At 40.8% G+C, this 16,272-nt stretch overlaps 1 protein-coding gene and 1 long non-coding RNA gene across 2 annotated transcripts in view; one reads left to right on the top strand and one right to left on the bottom strand.

The window, feature by feature from the left end:
* SYNPR (synaptoporin) overlaps window positions 1-16,272 on the top strand; it is a 311,626-nt gene that overhangs the window by 194,169 nt on the left and 101,185 nt on the right. The gene's annotated exons all lie outside the window — the stretch shown is intronic.
* On the bottom strand, window positions 4,491-7,442 carry LOC109496529. The gene is made up of 3 exons (XR_002740310.2): window positions 6,953-7,442; window positions 5,141-5,186; window positions 4,491-4,734 (listed from the first exon to the last, which is right to left on the bottom strand). It is a non-coding gene; the product is annotated as an uncharacterized LOC109496529 (long non-coding RNA).

Below are 16,272 nucleotides of genomic sequence, written 5' to 3' on the forward strand. Positions count from 1 at the left end.
GAAACAAAGATGACCAAGCATTATTTTTTCAGTAGCAGAAACTTTTCTTCCAAACACTACCTTGCCCAAAAGCTCTGTATATAAAATGGACAGGAGTCCCTGAGAAAGTTGAAGCTGGTTAAGAAAGGGGCTTGAACCATCCAGCTGGTCCTCCTTAGCCTTCTCCCTGCCACACACACAGCCCATCCCCTGCTGCAGAATCTCTAGTATCTCCTTAGAACCCTAGTCCCCTACAGGCATTATAAAAACCCACTGTTCTAGAAGAAAGCAAGAAAGCTTTTCCCACTCTGTTTACCACATCTGTACAACATTTAGTGTCGACCAGTTAGGAATGGAGATTAGCCTACCCATCCCACAGAATGTCTTGCACTTTTGTCCCATCTGTGTCCATCTAGGAGATACATGTACCATTCCAGAGAGACCCTGTTTTACTAGAGCTGCAAGTTCATTCATACATTTAGATGCTATAAAATGTTATGCCATGATCTTCTCGGGGAAGATGTCAAAAGTGAGTGAACACATCTAGAATTTATACAGATTATTTTCACGTCATTTGTTTCAGAAGAAATTGGGTTAGCAAGGTGCTAATGATATAAATCATTAAAAGAGTTATTTTCTCCTAAAATTTTACAAGCCAATGCCAATGATTTGACCATAATCTTAGAAATAAAAGAAGAGATTCAGCAGCTTCTAACTCTTCAGTTTATTGTAAACACAAGGAAGACAATGAACTCTAAGGCCAAGTCTGTAAATGACAGGGCAAAAAAAGCTACTTCACTTACTTATCAGATTATCAGATGTGGGATGAAGTCAATTTAGAAAATGCTAGATAGGGGCGCCTGGGTGGCTCAGTCAGTTAAGCGTCCGACTCTTGGTTTTGGCTCAGGTCATGATCTCACGGTTTGTGAGATCAAGCACAGCATTGGGCTCTGCACTGAAAGTATGGAGCCTGCTTGGGATTTTCTCTCTCTCTCTCTCTCTCTCTCTCTCTCTCTCTCTCAAAAAAAAAATGCTAGATAATTTACAAAATATTCACATGCTGCTTCTGTTAAATATGCCAAAGTATGTGACTCCTTTATACCACCACATATACATATTTTTGATTCACATCAGAAGGAATTTACATTCAGCCGTATATCCTTTTACTATCATCCAGCCTTCCTTTTGATTCATGATTAAAATGAGCAAGTAATAGCTATTTTCTCATCTATATGTGCTAGTTTGGTAAAACAACAACAACAACAATTTATTCGCTAATTTGGGAGGGGGGTCTGGATTTAAAATTTCTTGTACTTTCTTTATACACAGAAGTGTGAAGTAGAGTTTTTTATTAGAAGGAATTTAATATATTTGCAGAAAGTGTAGCCAAAGAATGCTAATCAACACTCTGCATGGATACCTGATGCAGGTCAAATGAAAGATAAAGGAGGTTAGAAGAGAGACTTTGGGGGCTATGGGAGAAAAGGTTTTCATGGCAAAGATGAGTTCTGATGGGTCTGAGTGATGAATGAATAAATATGCAAATACGTATCTCAAGTCCATAATGCACCAAACACTGCTGGCCACCTTCATATATATCCTGTAATCATTACACCAACCCGGTGAGGTAAGTTACCATTACATTGCTTGAGAAGACTGAATGGAGAGAAATTTGGTCAGCATCACACAGAAAATCAATTGCAAATTTTTGGATTTCATATGATCTTCTAATGTGAATAAAAACTGAAGATAACAATGTTCAGACTGTTTGAAGCGTGGTGAGTAGAGCAAAAAATATGACAGAGAAAAGTGATAGAGATGGAAAGGTAGTTTTGGGCAAGATTTTAGAACACATTGAATTTCTAAGGAATTGAATTAGGGAGAAGGAGTTAACGATGATAAAAAGAGAATAATAAGGAAAATGATTTTGAAGCAGAGAATATAGATTTGAATTTGAACATGCATTTTGAGGTGTTTTCTATCCAGGAGTCTTGTGCTAAAAGCCCCATGTAAGGAGAGAGAGGTGAAGCCTGATTGGGGTTCTAAAGAGTCATCTTCATGCAGTGAAATGAAAGTCCTGGGAGAAGGGAGGTCGCCAAGAGAGATGTAGGACCAGGAGCACAGGGCTCAGGCGTGGGGGATGCCCACGCTTATAACAAATGAAGGAGGGGCGCCTGGGTGGCTCAGTCAGTTGAGCGTCCGACTCCAGCTCAGGTCATGATCTCACGGTCTGTGGGTTCGAGCCCCGCGTCGGGCTCTGTACTGACCGCTCAGAGCCTGGAGCCTGCTTCCAATCCTGTGTCTCCCTCTCTCTCTGCCCCTCACCCACTCTCTCTTTGTCTCACTCTGTCTCTCAAAAATAAATAAATGTAAAAAATTTTTTTTAAAAAATGAAGACCGAGACAAATGAATGAGGAAATCCAAAAGAGCCAAGTGCAGAGGAAGTGGGACAAAGTGTGTGCTTCACAGAAGGTAAGAAAATGTCATGCGTGCTACCAGTCACCACAAGTAGGACCACTGAGTACTTCAGAAAGTAAAGGAGTGAAAACTATGAAAAGGCCAGTGGATATAACTAATGGTGGTGATTAAGGACTTTTCAGTAGAAAAGAAAAGCATACAAGGCTGTTGGAGAATGGGAAATAGAATTTGATGTTTTCCCTCAGACAAGGAAAGTGCAAAATTCTAAGGATTCTAACCATCTTACGTTAAGCCTGCATGAGATGATGTTTGTGGAGAAAGAGAGCAAGTTGGTTAGTCACTTTCTCATAGAGAACTAATTACTGAAAGTAATTAGTTCATTTGATGACATGGTGATAAACTTCCCACTTTGCCTAGACAATAATAAGGTTTCCAGTGTATAGGAATCATTTGAGAACAACTGAATATAAAGAATAAAAGATTTATAATGACAAATCAATTATTATGTCACTTACATGTATTGAGATCCCCCAGCAAAATTTAAAATATTAAGTTTGCTGTCAATTTCAAGTTTTCTTGTAGATTGGAGGGAACTGATCATTGCTTTAGGTAGTTAACACGATTACCCTTGATTAATTTACCCTAAAGAAATAACCAGAGATATAGAGAAGGAAGTAGATACAAAGGTATTTATTGTTGAATTATTTTAAGTTCTTCAAAATTAGAAATAACTTATGTCTAAAGATAGGGAATCAGTTAAATAAATTGTGGGACATTCATAAAACGAAAGACATTAAAAGTCATTTTCTCTGGGAATGCAAGCTGGTGCAGCCACTCTGAAAAACAGCATGGAGGTTCCTCAGAAAATTCAAAATAGAACTACCCTACGACCCAGCAATTGCACTACTAGGTATTTAGTACAGGAGGTACAGGTGTGCTGTTTCAAAGGGACATATGCACCCCCATGTTTATGGCAGTACTATCAACAATAGCCAAAGTATGGAAAGAGCCCAATGTCCATCGATGGATAAATGGATAAATAAGATGTGGTATATATATACAATGGAGTATTACTCAACAATGAGAAAGAATGAGATCTTGCCATTTGCAACTACGTGGATGGAACTGGAGGGTATTATGCTAAGCAAAATTAGTCAGTCAGAGAAAGACAAATATCATATGACTTCACTCATATGAGGACTTAAAGAGAGAAAACAGATGAACATAAGGGAAGGGAAGTGAAAATAATATAAAAACAGGGAGGGGGACAAAACATAAGAGACTCTTAAATATGCAGAACAAACAGAGGGTTCTGGAGGGGTTGTGGGAGGGGGGATGGGCTAAATGGGTAAAGGGCATTAAGGAATCTACTCCTGAAATCATTGTTGCACTATATGCTAACTAATTTGGATGTAAATTTAAAAAAAATTAAATTAAAAAAAAAAGTCATTTTCTCAAGTAACATGTTAAACATAGGTGAAATCCTCTAGCATTGTATAAAGGGACTAACCGGGATATAAAACTATACATATGTAATGGTTCTAATTTAGTTTTATTTTTTACTAGCTGGCTGTGGCAGATTCTGCCCTGCCTATATCTCCCAGTCCCTCGCCATTCGTCCCTATACCTTTCATTGCAAGCTTTTATGACTGTTAGAAGTCTTTCTGGGGGCACAGAAACTTGTTTGGTCAGTATGCAGGACAGGCGAAAAATTCTGGGGAGTTGCTCTCTCCTGGAGCAGCCTTCATCCAATAATACATGTGAGTTGGAGGATAAATATCCCCATTACCTCACCTCTAAAGGGATACAACTCTAAGGCACGTTCCATACCATTTCTCAGAGGCACCCAGCAGGATAGCTCTGCCCATCATGGAAACCTGGTCAGTAACACACCTTTTATTCCTTCTTTCCCTTCTTTCCCTTTCCTGTCTCAATTCGCCACTGCCTTATTGGTGTTTCCAGGGATGAAGCCTCCAGAAACAGCTTGCACTCATATCTTGATCTCAGGTCTGCTTTGGGGCAATCCAGCCTAAGACACTAGTATTGCTGAATTGTGAACATTAAGGAACATGGATGGATAGATGGATGGATGGATGCATGGATAAAGATAGATCCCTATTTCCTGTCACTCTAAATTCATCTTGTATAATGTTGATCGTGTGAAAACAGCTTGGTTAGAAATCAGTACCTTTAGTTCAGAACATCTTCCCTTACGGTTTGTAGTTCAGATTTCATATATGAAGCCACAGTTGTTTTTCTCTGTTCATGGTATCTTAGCATACATGGTAGGTCTCTTCCAATTGGAAGTTATACTAGCATGGACTTTGACCTCAGTTTCTGAAAAATAAATGATAGCTTAGATTTTGGAAATGATCCATAACACCTCCAAAATAAATTTTGTATGAGACATAGTCTATACTTTGTCAGTCCTCCCCAAATATGTTCTCTACATGTGGTGATTAACCGCACATCTTTTCTCATTGTTTACCCAAATAACAAAAACTAAATCATATTTATGGAGATTATGTCATGATCATTGCATCAAAATATTAATTTGTTTCTTGGTGGTGAGGTTATGAATGAATCAGATATTGTTTTTATACTTGCCACACTTTGCCGTGTGATTCTTCTTCTACAATATGATTTTATGACTTTTAATACTGTTAATCTACTGAAACAACATAGTGTAGTTTGAGCTATAAAGACGGACCGCCTAAGTTCAAATCCTGACTCTGATACTTACTGGCTATGTTTTGTTGAGAAAATTGCTTAGCATGTTTGTTTGTTATCTGTAAAACAAAGTGTTACCCATTTCACAGTAACTAGTTTGTATTAAGTGGGAAATGCTTAAAATAAGGCCTGGAATTCAGTAATTTCTCTTTTAGTATATTATTTTTACTTTCAAGAAAGGAATTAAAAATAGCTAAAAAAGATCGTTATTCTAGTTAATTAGCAACATTACCCCCAAGACAACAAAACAACCCCCTTATTATATTTTACCCAGAATGGTAGCTTCCCTAACCCTCTCTCTCCCATATGCAAACATTAAAAAGTATGTACATATTTAACTGTTTCATATTTATTAACTTGTTTTTACTCTTGCCTTTAATCCTGTGTGGGTTGTTCTTGAAGGTATCATCAGATCTGTATTTTTTTTCTCATTAAACTAATGGGAAAATGAAGCCCTCCCGAAGTGACAGAAAGGACAGTGCTCAGTGACACTAGCACAGCCCTTCCAAGGTTGTGTGGCCTGAATGGGATGGGAGAATGAGATTCTGAGTCCGATCCTCATGATTCTTGAAAGGGAATTTGAAGAGGGTCTTTGTATTGAGGGAAAGGTGAGCTGGGATGCTCAGCTGGGCGCTGGCTGCATAAGCCCTGTTCCCCGTTTATAAGTGTAGCCACTTGCTCTGATTCTGCTATTCCTGTTTGGAACATGGGGACAGGTGGAGGTTGATGCCAGGAAATCTGTGGAGTTTGGGCCATTACCTAGTAAAACTAGCTCTGTTGGGGGAAAAGCATTTTCTAAAATCCATACCCGAGAGCAGTGGTGATAAACTGTTCTTTTTACCAGAAGGGCCAATTTGGGGAAAATAAAAATGTTAAGGGCTGTAATGTTTTATTCCTTGTGTTCAGGAAATGCTGCATTTGCAATTACATTTAAGCATTTGTTTATTGTTTCTCATTATCAAAGGGTTTCACTCTTTTTGGCTAACATTTCAGAAAAACTTTATAACTACAGTATCTCATCATAATGTTGTGCATTAAAATAAATTTTGTGTGTGATGAGACCTGGTAGTTCTATGGGGCAGGGAGAGCTGGGGAGATTCAAGGGTGGTGTAGCCTAAGGGTTAATAGTGTATCTCTAGCCAAACATCTGGCTTCGAATCTAAGCTGTGCCACCCAGCAAATGGGCAAGTTATAACCCCTCTGGGCTTAGGTTTCCTTATTGTAAGAAAGAAATAGTACTGGGGCACCTGGGTGGTGCAGTCGGTTAAGCGTCCGACTCTTGATCTCAGCTCAGGTCATGGTCTCACAGTTCTTGAGTTTGAGTCCCACATCGGGCTCTGCACTGATGTTGAAGAGCCTGCTTGGGGTTCTGTCTCTACTTCTCTCTGACCCTCCCCCACTTGTGCTCTCTCTCTCTCTCTTTCTCAAAATAAATAAACTTTAAAAAAAATTTTTTTTTAAAAGAAAGAAATAGTACTTTCCTCTTAGAATGGTTTGTGACCATTCAGTTAAGTCATACAAGCTACTTGTGCAACACAGAGTCTGGCACACATGAAGAGCTCACTGAATTATAGTGTCCTTGTTGTGGATATGATTCATAGTTTTATTAATAGAATGTAGTACAAGGACCTGGCACCAGAGTATAGCTGTAGACCAAGGACAAGGACAGCCATATTTGGAGATTTCTGCAACAACACAAGAGCTGTCATTTGTAGGGACTGTCTGCAGAGAGCACATAAAATGGTGCAGTGGCTGCTGGCATGGAATAGACCAAATGGAAAAATTAGCGAATGACAAATTACTCCACCCCCACCCCACAATTCACCTCCCAGCCTGTGTAGATTGGAGCACTTATGTTGCAACACTTCCCCACAGGTGAGTGGTGATGAGGACTTAGAAGGACGCCTTAGTTTCGGTTCTCCCAGAAGCATGCTGAGACAAAGATCTGTAGTTGTCTTGGCAGGTGATCCCTGGAAGCACCAGTGAAGCATGGAGAAGGGGAAGAAAAAGAATAATGAGTAGATTTATGGGTAAGGTACCATCAAGGGCAATTGAGGCAACTGAGACTTCCAGGAAAACACAGCTAACATCCTTCACAGTAATTCTGTCAGGCAAGTGAGGAGGTTGGGGTAATTATCTACCAACTCCTGTTGGCCATTGGTCAAAACTACTCCTGCAACTTCTGTTAATTCCTTGGCACTTCTTGTGGACCAAGCATGCCCTGGCAGCCCAACTGAGCCTTCAAGCAGAGATCTCAGATGACTATATTAGAAGACCATCACCTATAGAAACCCACAGAGATGTGGATGGGTGACCCATGGCTTCTAATAATAAAATTCTTTAATCATCTTTCCTACACCTGTGAATGACCCCATGTTGTATCATTTAGTCATTCTCTCAATAAATACTTATTAAGCACCTACAGTGTGCAAGGCTGTGAACTATGTGGGCACATGGTATGTATTAGTGAAGTGGACATAGCTGCCTCCCCCATAAAATTTACAATTACATGGGGATGGGAGGAAGACATTAAAGATGTAGACAAAGAATACACACACAGAAAGAGTAGTGTTAATTTGCAGGAAGAACGTGAACGTTGTATGGAGAAGTAAAATAAGTGTTGGTGGGATGGAGAGAGTTACAGACACCTATATATAGAATGATCCAGAAGGGCCTCCCTGAGGAGATGGCATTTCAGCCAGTAAAAAGAGAAGAGGAAAGAATGTTCTAAGCAAAGGGAACAGCATGGGCAGGGCTGACAGGAAATTCAGAAGATAAAGGGGATAGAAGGAGGAGCCATGCTGTGTTAGATTAACAGGTTGGGGAAAACCTCCCTGAGAAGTGACATTGGAGTGCAGACCTGCAAGAATTGAGAGAGGGAGAGATCTCGAGAGAGCTTGCCTCAAAGACCTGAGGGGTATATTCCTGGTAAGGGGAAGAGCAAGTGTAGAGGCCTGATGCCCCAGCATGAAGAGACTGAAAATCAACCAGAAGACCAGCCTTGCTGGGTTGGGATAAGGAGGAGGGAGGGAGGCAGGAGATGAACTTGAAGAAGCAGACAGAAGCTGGATCACATAAGGTCTTGTGGGATCATATGAAGAATTTGGATTTTATACAGAGTGAGGTGTAAGTGTAGGTTTTGAGCAATAGAGCCATGCAGCTTTGTTTTTTAAAAGATCTTGCTTGTGGCTATAAAAATAGATAGTCTTAAGGGGGCAAGGAGCAGTGGTGAAACCAGGGAGGCCAGTTAGGAGACAGCTGCAGTCATCCAGGCGGTGGAGGCATGGACAGGGGCAGAGGCAGTGGAGAGGGTGCTATGTGTATGTAGCATCTCATATTTGCATGGCCATCCATGCCTTGCTTCCTATGGAAATATGCATCCCGAACCCAGCCCTGTGTCTCGTTTTTTCCCTGCTTTCTCCATCGCTTTTGCCAGTAATGTTGGATAGCATTTGGTCAGTATGGAGGCCAACTTCAGTCTTTTAAGTTTCTTGTCCTGACATTGGCTTAGGGGCACCTTTTGGGGCCATGAGTTTTCCAACACTGCGTGAGAAAGTCAGCCAGAACTGCCAACCACACACACATAGGCAGCTGGCTGCCTTAAGTGGAACCTTCCACAATCCCACTGAGACATGTTTACACCCACATTTATGAGAGCCATAGGAGACGTATGAACTGGACAGCAGTTCTACTTCATGAAGTACCATTGTAAACGAGTCATGGCCTATATCAGTCAAGATCCAGTCAGGAGAAGAGAGCTCATCCCCAGTGGCTCAATTTTTAAAAGTTAAGGTAGGGAACTAGGTAGACAAGAACCAAGAAGCAATCCAGAGGTTAGCAACTGTGGGATGCCACCACCGCCTCTAAGGCTAGAGCAGGGGATGGCAAGGTGAGGCTCTCGAGTCAAATTCAGCCAGTGCATTGCCTGTTTTCACATGGTACGTGAGCTGAGAATGGATTTTATGCTTTTTAGTAATTCCAAAGCAGCAAGAGCAAGAGGGGGAGAGACTCCTTGGTTTCTCCTTTTCCGCCTTGCTCCAGGTTCTGAACGAGAGCCTGCCATTGGCTGCACCTAACTGGAAGCCAGTTGATAAGCAAATCAAGCCCCTGGGAAGGAGCAGGGCAGAGAACTGAGAACAGGCAATGACCAGCCCAGAGTTCCTCTTTGAAACTGGTTCCTCATCTACGAAAATGAGAAAACTGAATTAAAGCCTTTTTTAAAGAGAGAATTAGACCCCTAATTCTACGAAAGTAGAAGTATATTGACTGCATTTTTTAGGGCGACAGTTGTACTCGGACTGGGCCGGGAACCCTGATGATGCCCCTGCCACTGCTGCTTCCGAGGGAGCAGAGGGAAAGGTGAAGATTCAACAAAATCACTTATACAGGTCTCTTTCTCTCAGCCTCATAGGGCTTGCTCTGGTATTTGCCCTATTCAGGTAAAATCTGAACAGACTTTTAAAGACCAGGACTGGGGCACGTATTGAGAATGATTGTAGGTTATGTAATCAAGGCTGTTGTTTCTGTTGAGCTCCCAGAGGGAGTTGACAAGCAGCGGAGATGAAATGAGTATATGCTGAATGAGTCTTTCATGTAGTTCTTGGTCTCACTGTGTGTAATTTTACAGAGCAGGCATGGGGGAGTGTGGTGGGCAGAACCTCCTTACCTGGGAGAAGCCCTATGCCCCAGAAGGATGTTAACATGGCTTTTTTCAAAGTCACAAAAATAAGTTCTGGTTCTTTCTTTTATCTGTTTTCCTTCCTAGAAGTAGAGACCCAGAGACTGAGACTGAGGTGCTTAGAAAAGAACAAAGGAATTTGGCTATAGTAATAGCTAAGAATGTCAGAAGGAAACATCCCACTCATATCTGTATGGGTGTCCTGTCCTTTGAAAATGTTCCGTCTGCTCCATGGCCCCATCAACCTCTGTCTCTGCTTTCTTCTTTCCTGGAAACAGAGAAATGTGAGAACATTCTTTGCATCCCCTGGAGCTATCAAGCTGGTGGCCAGAAGTCACATAATATACTTCACCAGGTCAAGCTGGTGTCAGTTGAGTGGTGGTGACCAGTGTTCCCTCTCCTTTCCCAGCCCCATCCATCCTTAAAAGAATGGCATTTTGTAAGACAGGAGATGAATTGAATTGTCTGGGGGCCACAAGGTCAAACAAAAAGGAGCCACTTGCTCCAGCTGCCTGCTTGCAGGATGCTCTACAGTTGGAACAGGAAAGTAAAAGCCTCAGGGCCGAGGGTGTGAAGAAGTAACAACTGTAAGGCTGGGAGTCCCATTGATGTAGGTTCAGGGACCTCTTACCTGTGTCTGTGTCATGTAGAAAGTTTGGGAGAAAGAAAGAAAGAAAAAGAAAGAAAGAAAGAAAGAAAGAAAGAAAGAAAGAAAGAAAGAAAGAAAGAAAGAAAGAAAGAAAGAAAGAAAGAAAGAAAGAAAGAAAGAAAGAAAGAAAGAAAGAAAGAAAGAAAGAAAGAAAGAAAGAAAGAAAGAAAGAAAGAAAAACAGAGGGAGGAAGGAAGGGGGGAAGGAAGGAAGGAAGGAAGGAAGGAAGGAAGGAAGGAAGGAAGGAAGGAAGGAAGAAAAAAGAAAGGGAGGGAGGAAGGAAGGGAGAAAGAAAGAGAGGAAGAGAGGGAGGGAGGGAGGAAGGAAGGAAGGAAGGGAGAAAGAGAGAAAGAAAAAGAAAGAAAGAGAGGTAGGTTGGTGAAAATGGAGATTCTGAGATCCCACCACAGACCTACCTACTCAGCATTCCTGCCAGGTGAGCCCAGGATTGACATTTACTAAGTCCCCATGTGATTTTTAGACACACAGAAGTTAGAGAATTGGTGACCTAGGGAGAGATAGGTAGAGCTTCAGTTTGCAGTTGCCTAATATTTTGTGTTTTAACATTGATAGATTTTTTTCCTAAAAATATTTGAGGTTACACTTTGGTTTAAGCAGACACTTGCCTTATTTATTATACTTAGTATGATGAAATAGAAAAGGAAAGTTAGCATAAATAAGCAAATGGATGTTTCTATTTTCTGTTACCTCCAAATTTTCTGTTGTGGCATATATTACTCATAGAATAAAGAACAATAAATGACAAAAAAGCAAATGTGGCAATATAAGTTGAGTAGTAATGGGTGAACTGTAGCAATTTCACTACCACCCCATTATGTGCCTTTGAGCATGTTGCCCCCAGACCCTACCCCCTGGCAAAAAAAGACTCAGGTGCTGGTTGCCTTTCCCCACTACACCAAGTGGAAATGAAGGTAGAAATCAGAACGTAGGATGGATATGTTAATTCTTCCATCTTCTTTTTTTTTAATTTTTTAAAATATTTATTTATATTTGAGACAAGAGGACAGAGTGTGAGTGCAGAAGAGGCAGAGAGAGAGAGAGGGAGACACAGAATCCGAAGCAGGTGTCAGGCTCCAAGCTGTCAGCACAGAGCCCTTACACGGGGCTCGAACTCAAACATCGTGAGATCGTGACCTGAGCTGAAGTCGGGTGGCCAACCGACTGAGCCACCCAGGCACCCAATTCTTTCATCTTCTGTGTGTGTGCGTGCGTGCGTGCGTAATTATTGGTATGGTCATTATTCTCTTGATTGTCCAACAACACAGTAACAAGGGCTGAGCCAGAGTATTTTTATTCCCCTTTTTACAGAGACTTAAAGTTTTTCAAATCACACAGCTAGTAAATGTGAAACCTGGAAACCTGTCTAAATCTTTTGATGCCCATGACTGTTTCAACAAAGTTGCTTACAGCCACCCCAAACCCTCTTCTAACAGGGATGATGATGCCTATAGTCATAGGCATCATCAGCATCAGCATCGTTATGGTCAAATAAAAGGTGATTTTACCATAGAAGAACTGTGCAAAGCATATCATATATGTTATACTCTAGCATCCCTGAGAGATAACATCCCTATGAGACAGCAACTCTAAACTTCATGTGACAGGTGCACAAACGGGCTCATTGAGGTTGAATGCCTGAGGTCACACAGCTGGTCAGTGGCAAGGCTAGAATTTGAATATCTAAGCTTGATGTACCTCAAGGAGTCTTCACCACTGTCCTGTAAGCAACCACAGTGATGTCCTTAGGTTTGCAGACCCCCATGATCACAGTGACTCCTTCCTTCCCTCCCACATCTATAGCCTCTTCCCCACGGACAGGCAAGCTGGGCAGGCAAGAAGGATTTAGGGAATGGTTCTCAGAGAGATTGTATTCCTTGGGACTCAGAATTACTGGCATTTGCTTTCCAGTTAATTTCCCAAGTCCAGGAATAAACTGTGAAGGAAACACAGTTCCAGGCTGGAGCTGTAATGATCACCCCTCTCCCTTTTTGCAGCTGGCTGGAATCTGAAATAAATGAGCTGTTGCCAATGCAGTTGGTAGAACTTTTCACTTTTTATTTTGAAAGATTCCGTTCCATAGTAGCAGCTGCCACTTGGAGGTAGGTGTTAAGGAGTCAAATAAATGACATAGTTTTCTAAGAATAAAGTTATTCCAAAGGATGTACTGCTATGGCAGATCCTCATTTCCCTGGCAAAAAGGTAGATTTGGAAAGAAGCAGGAATCATTGAGCTGAGAGTTCCCACACACTAATCAGGGAGCTTGAGCATCTTTGATTACAATGAAGGATTTGTAGTTGTAATGCTCCTTAAGGCTAGCACTGAGATATCAGAAATAAGTGGAAAGTGCAGAGAACCACTTGCAGAGTTGGGACCTCTGAGATGCAATTGATTAGCTCTTGGCATCTTTAGAAATTAGCTGAGAATTATGCTCAACAACCTCTACATTCATGTTTTGTTTTAGCATACCTACCAGCGGTTGCGTTTTCCATCCCTTCTTCCTCTGTCTTACATCCCCTCATCTAAAACAGTTACACTGTTTCCTATTTATAACCACATTTTAAAATTATCTTTTACTTCACTAGAAAAAGGAACACATTTTATTTTCTGTCACTGTACAGAAGTGAATGAAGTAGAATATCAGAATCTCCTTTAAATGTAACTTCTCAGAGACAATCACTATCAAGAGTTCTGATGGATATTTCAAACTTTTTCTTTGCATGTACTTATTTTTTTTAATATGTATTTATTTTGAGAGAGAGAGCATGTGCATGTGAAAGAGGGAGGGGCAGAGAGAGAGGAAGAGAATCTTATGCAGGCCCCACACTCAGCACAGAGCCCGACTTCGGGCTCTGTCTCACCACCGCGAGATCAAGACCTGAGCCGGCATCAAGAGTTGGAGGCTTATGGGGCGCCTGGGTGGCTCAGTCGGTTAAGCATCCGACTTTGGCTCAGGTCATGACCTCACGGTTTGTGAGTTCGAGCCCCGCATCGGGCTCTGTGCTGACAGCTCAGAACCTGGAGCCTGCTTCCGATTCTGTGTCTCCCTCTCTCTCTGCTCCTGTCTCTCTCCTTCAAAAGTAAATAAAAACATTAAAAAAAAAAAAAAAGTCGGAGGCTTAAATGACTAAGCCACCCAGACACCCCTGCATGGACTCATTTTTTATACAGACTGATTGTAGTGTAAATATTATTTTGCAAATTAATTCTTATTTTTTAAAAATTGTTTTTATCTTTCCATGTCAGCCACTAGGGATCTGCCACACTCTTGGGCCTCATCACTATACCACAGTTTATTGCACAACTATACTATAATTTATTAAGCTAATCACTTGTCAATGGACATTTAGGCCATTTCAGTTTTTCACAATTATAAATAGTGCTACAATTAACACAGTTTTATAGCTTCATGTGTAAGGTAAGTTCCTGGGGCAACGGTATAGCAAACCTTAAATTTTTATAGATTTGTCAAATCTCTCTTCAGAGAAGAATTTATATGCCCACTAAGAGGATATGAAGGTGCCTGGTTCTTCACATTTTTCCCAATATAGAATACTATAAATGCACTTATTTAATCATGGGAGAAGATAAACACTTTGGTATGTAATTATAAGACATTTGTATTCCTGGCAGAAAAATTTTGGAGAACCCTGTGTCCGTCTTTCTTTGTACCTGATTCCTGGCATAGGTACCTCATCACTTGCCCCCACCCCAGGTGTTTTATTAAATCGGCATTCTTAGTGCACTCTCAGAGATTTATTAATTGATACAACAAACATTCATTATGGTGCCAGGCATCGGGCCTGACCATGAAGGAAACTTAAAAATGAAAAGAGATTCTCTTTTCATGGAGCTTAGTCTTCAAAAAAAAAAAAAAATACTCAACATTGATGAAATGGAGACACAGAGAGTTTACATGCCTCATTCAAGATCCATAGCAAGTCCTCAACCATACAAAAGCTTGCAGTAATTTCCCTGAAATCCTTACCTAATATTACCATCACACAGAGCCACAGTGCAGATAATTAGAATTAAGGCTCTATTAATCTTTACTAATGAAAAGGAGGTCTGTAGCAAATTGCCTAAATTAACAAACTGATATTTACACAGTGTGATAGAACTTGTTAAGAATTCATATATCAAATTAATTTACATCATGGTGCTCGTCTTAACAAACTCTCATAAAATGTTGGCATTGAAAGAGTCTGCCCAATAGTGGTTTCTGACTCCTCTTACTTCACAGATACAAAAATATCATAAAGATATTTGTCGTCTCTTAAAAACTGAGAATAAACTGAGGGTTGATGGGGAGTGGGAGAGGAGGGGGGTGGGTGATGGGCACTGAGGGGGGCACCTGTTGGATGAGCACTGGGTGTTATATGGAAACCAATTTGACAATAAATTTCATATTAAAAAATTAAATAAATAAATAAATAAATAAATAATTTTTTAAAAAAGATGTTTGTCTTCAGGGTTCATTTTCAAGAACTTATTCATATTTATCTCTGTATTGAGTTTATTGCTTGCCCAAATCAGAAGGTACTGGTTTCCCCTTGTCCTTTTGCAAGTTACCACAGTAATTGTTAAGAGAGAGTAAATGCTGTGGTTAGTGAACCATTAAATATGATTCTTTTGTCAGTTTAAGCCATCATCTTAGACTGACATGAACGTTGCCATTTCCAAACCTGAAATTACTACCCACCCTGATTATCATGGTCTTTAGAGATGGGATTCAGTCCCTCTGCAGAATGAATGTTCTCCAAAGAATGATAAAGTTTATTGTTTCCTTTATGCAGATAAAAAGTAAAGCATAAATGTCCCACATTGGAGCAAACGGTGCCACAGAAGAAAATGAATGTAAATGCCTTATGGTGTGCAAGACTAAATGAAAATGTAATGTGAATTACTTTCTAGCTCAGGCTCATCACTAGTGCCCAGATGACTATGTTTCTGTAGTTTTAAAAATCACTTCAATTTTCAACCAAATGCCGCTAGCCAAATAAACAGTGTGTCTCTAGCACTTTTTATAATGCTTTCTGGACGAGAAACAGAGACAGTATGAAAAAAGGCAAAGCATACTCAGCTCTTCTTTCAGAGTCTTACTGTGTATCACCAAGAGCCTACAGAGACTGGTTGAACTCTTGAACTTGTCCATTTACTCATTCGATCAGTGAAGGGTGCCAAGAACATAACCAGATGAGTACTGGGTGCTTGCCCTCTGCTACAGACCCAGCCCATGTGCAGCCATGTTTCAGTCCTGGGCCCCACCTCTTTTAGCTGATTGGATGATGGATAGACAGTTATTAGTTGGCCAACAATCTGTGAATGGTTGCTGGGACCAAATGAGGCTCATTCATTCACTTAGCCCATTTTTGAATGCCTACTCTGTTCAAGGAAATGGTTTTGATGCTGGAGATCCAGTGGAGAACAGGATAGATTGGGTCTTTCTTCTGGAGTTTAACATCGTAATAAGGGGAAGGAGCGAAGGAAGAAAACAAGCAAACAAACCAAAGACCAAGATCGTGTCAGATAACCACAGGTACAATGACAAAAATTAAACAGTGATGTGGTGGAGAATAACTGGGAAGAAATGGACAAGGAAGTTCCTCTTAGGAGAGGATATTTGAGCTGAGACCTGAATGATGAAAAGGATGAGCCATGTGAAGATCTGGAGAAGAGATTGCTGCAGACAGAACAGAAGTGCAAAGGGAATAGGGGACTTGGTGCAGGAAAGGAGTAGGTAGAATAGTCCAGCAAGAACACAGTGGATAATGGGGAGATAATGGGGAGATACTGGGAT

The sequence above is a fragment of the Felis catus genome, chromosome A2 (assembly GCF_018350175.1).
Source record: "Felis catus isolate Fca126 chromosome A2, F.catus_Fca126_mat1.0, whole genome shotgun sequence".
Classification (NCBI taxonomy): Eukaryota; Metazoa; Chordata; class Mammalia; order Carnivora; family Felidae; genus Felis; species Felis catus.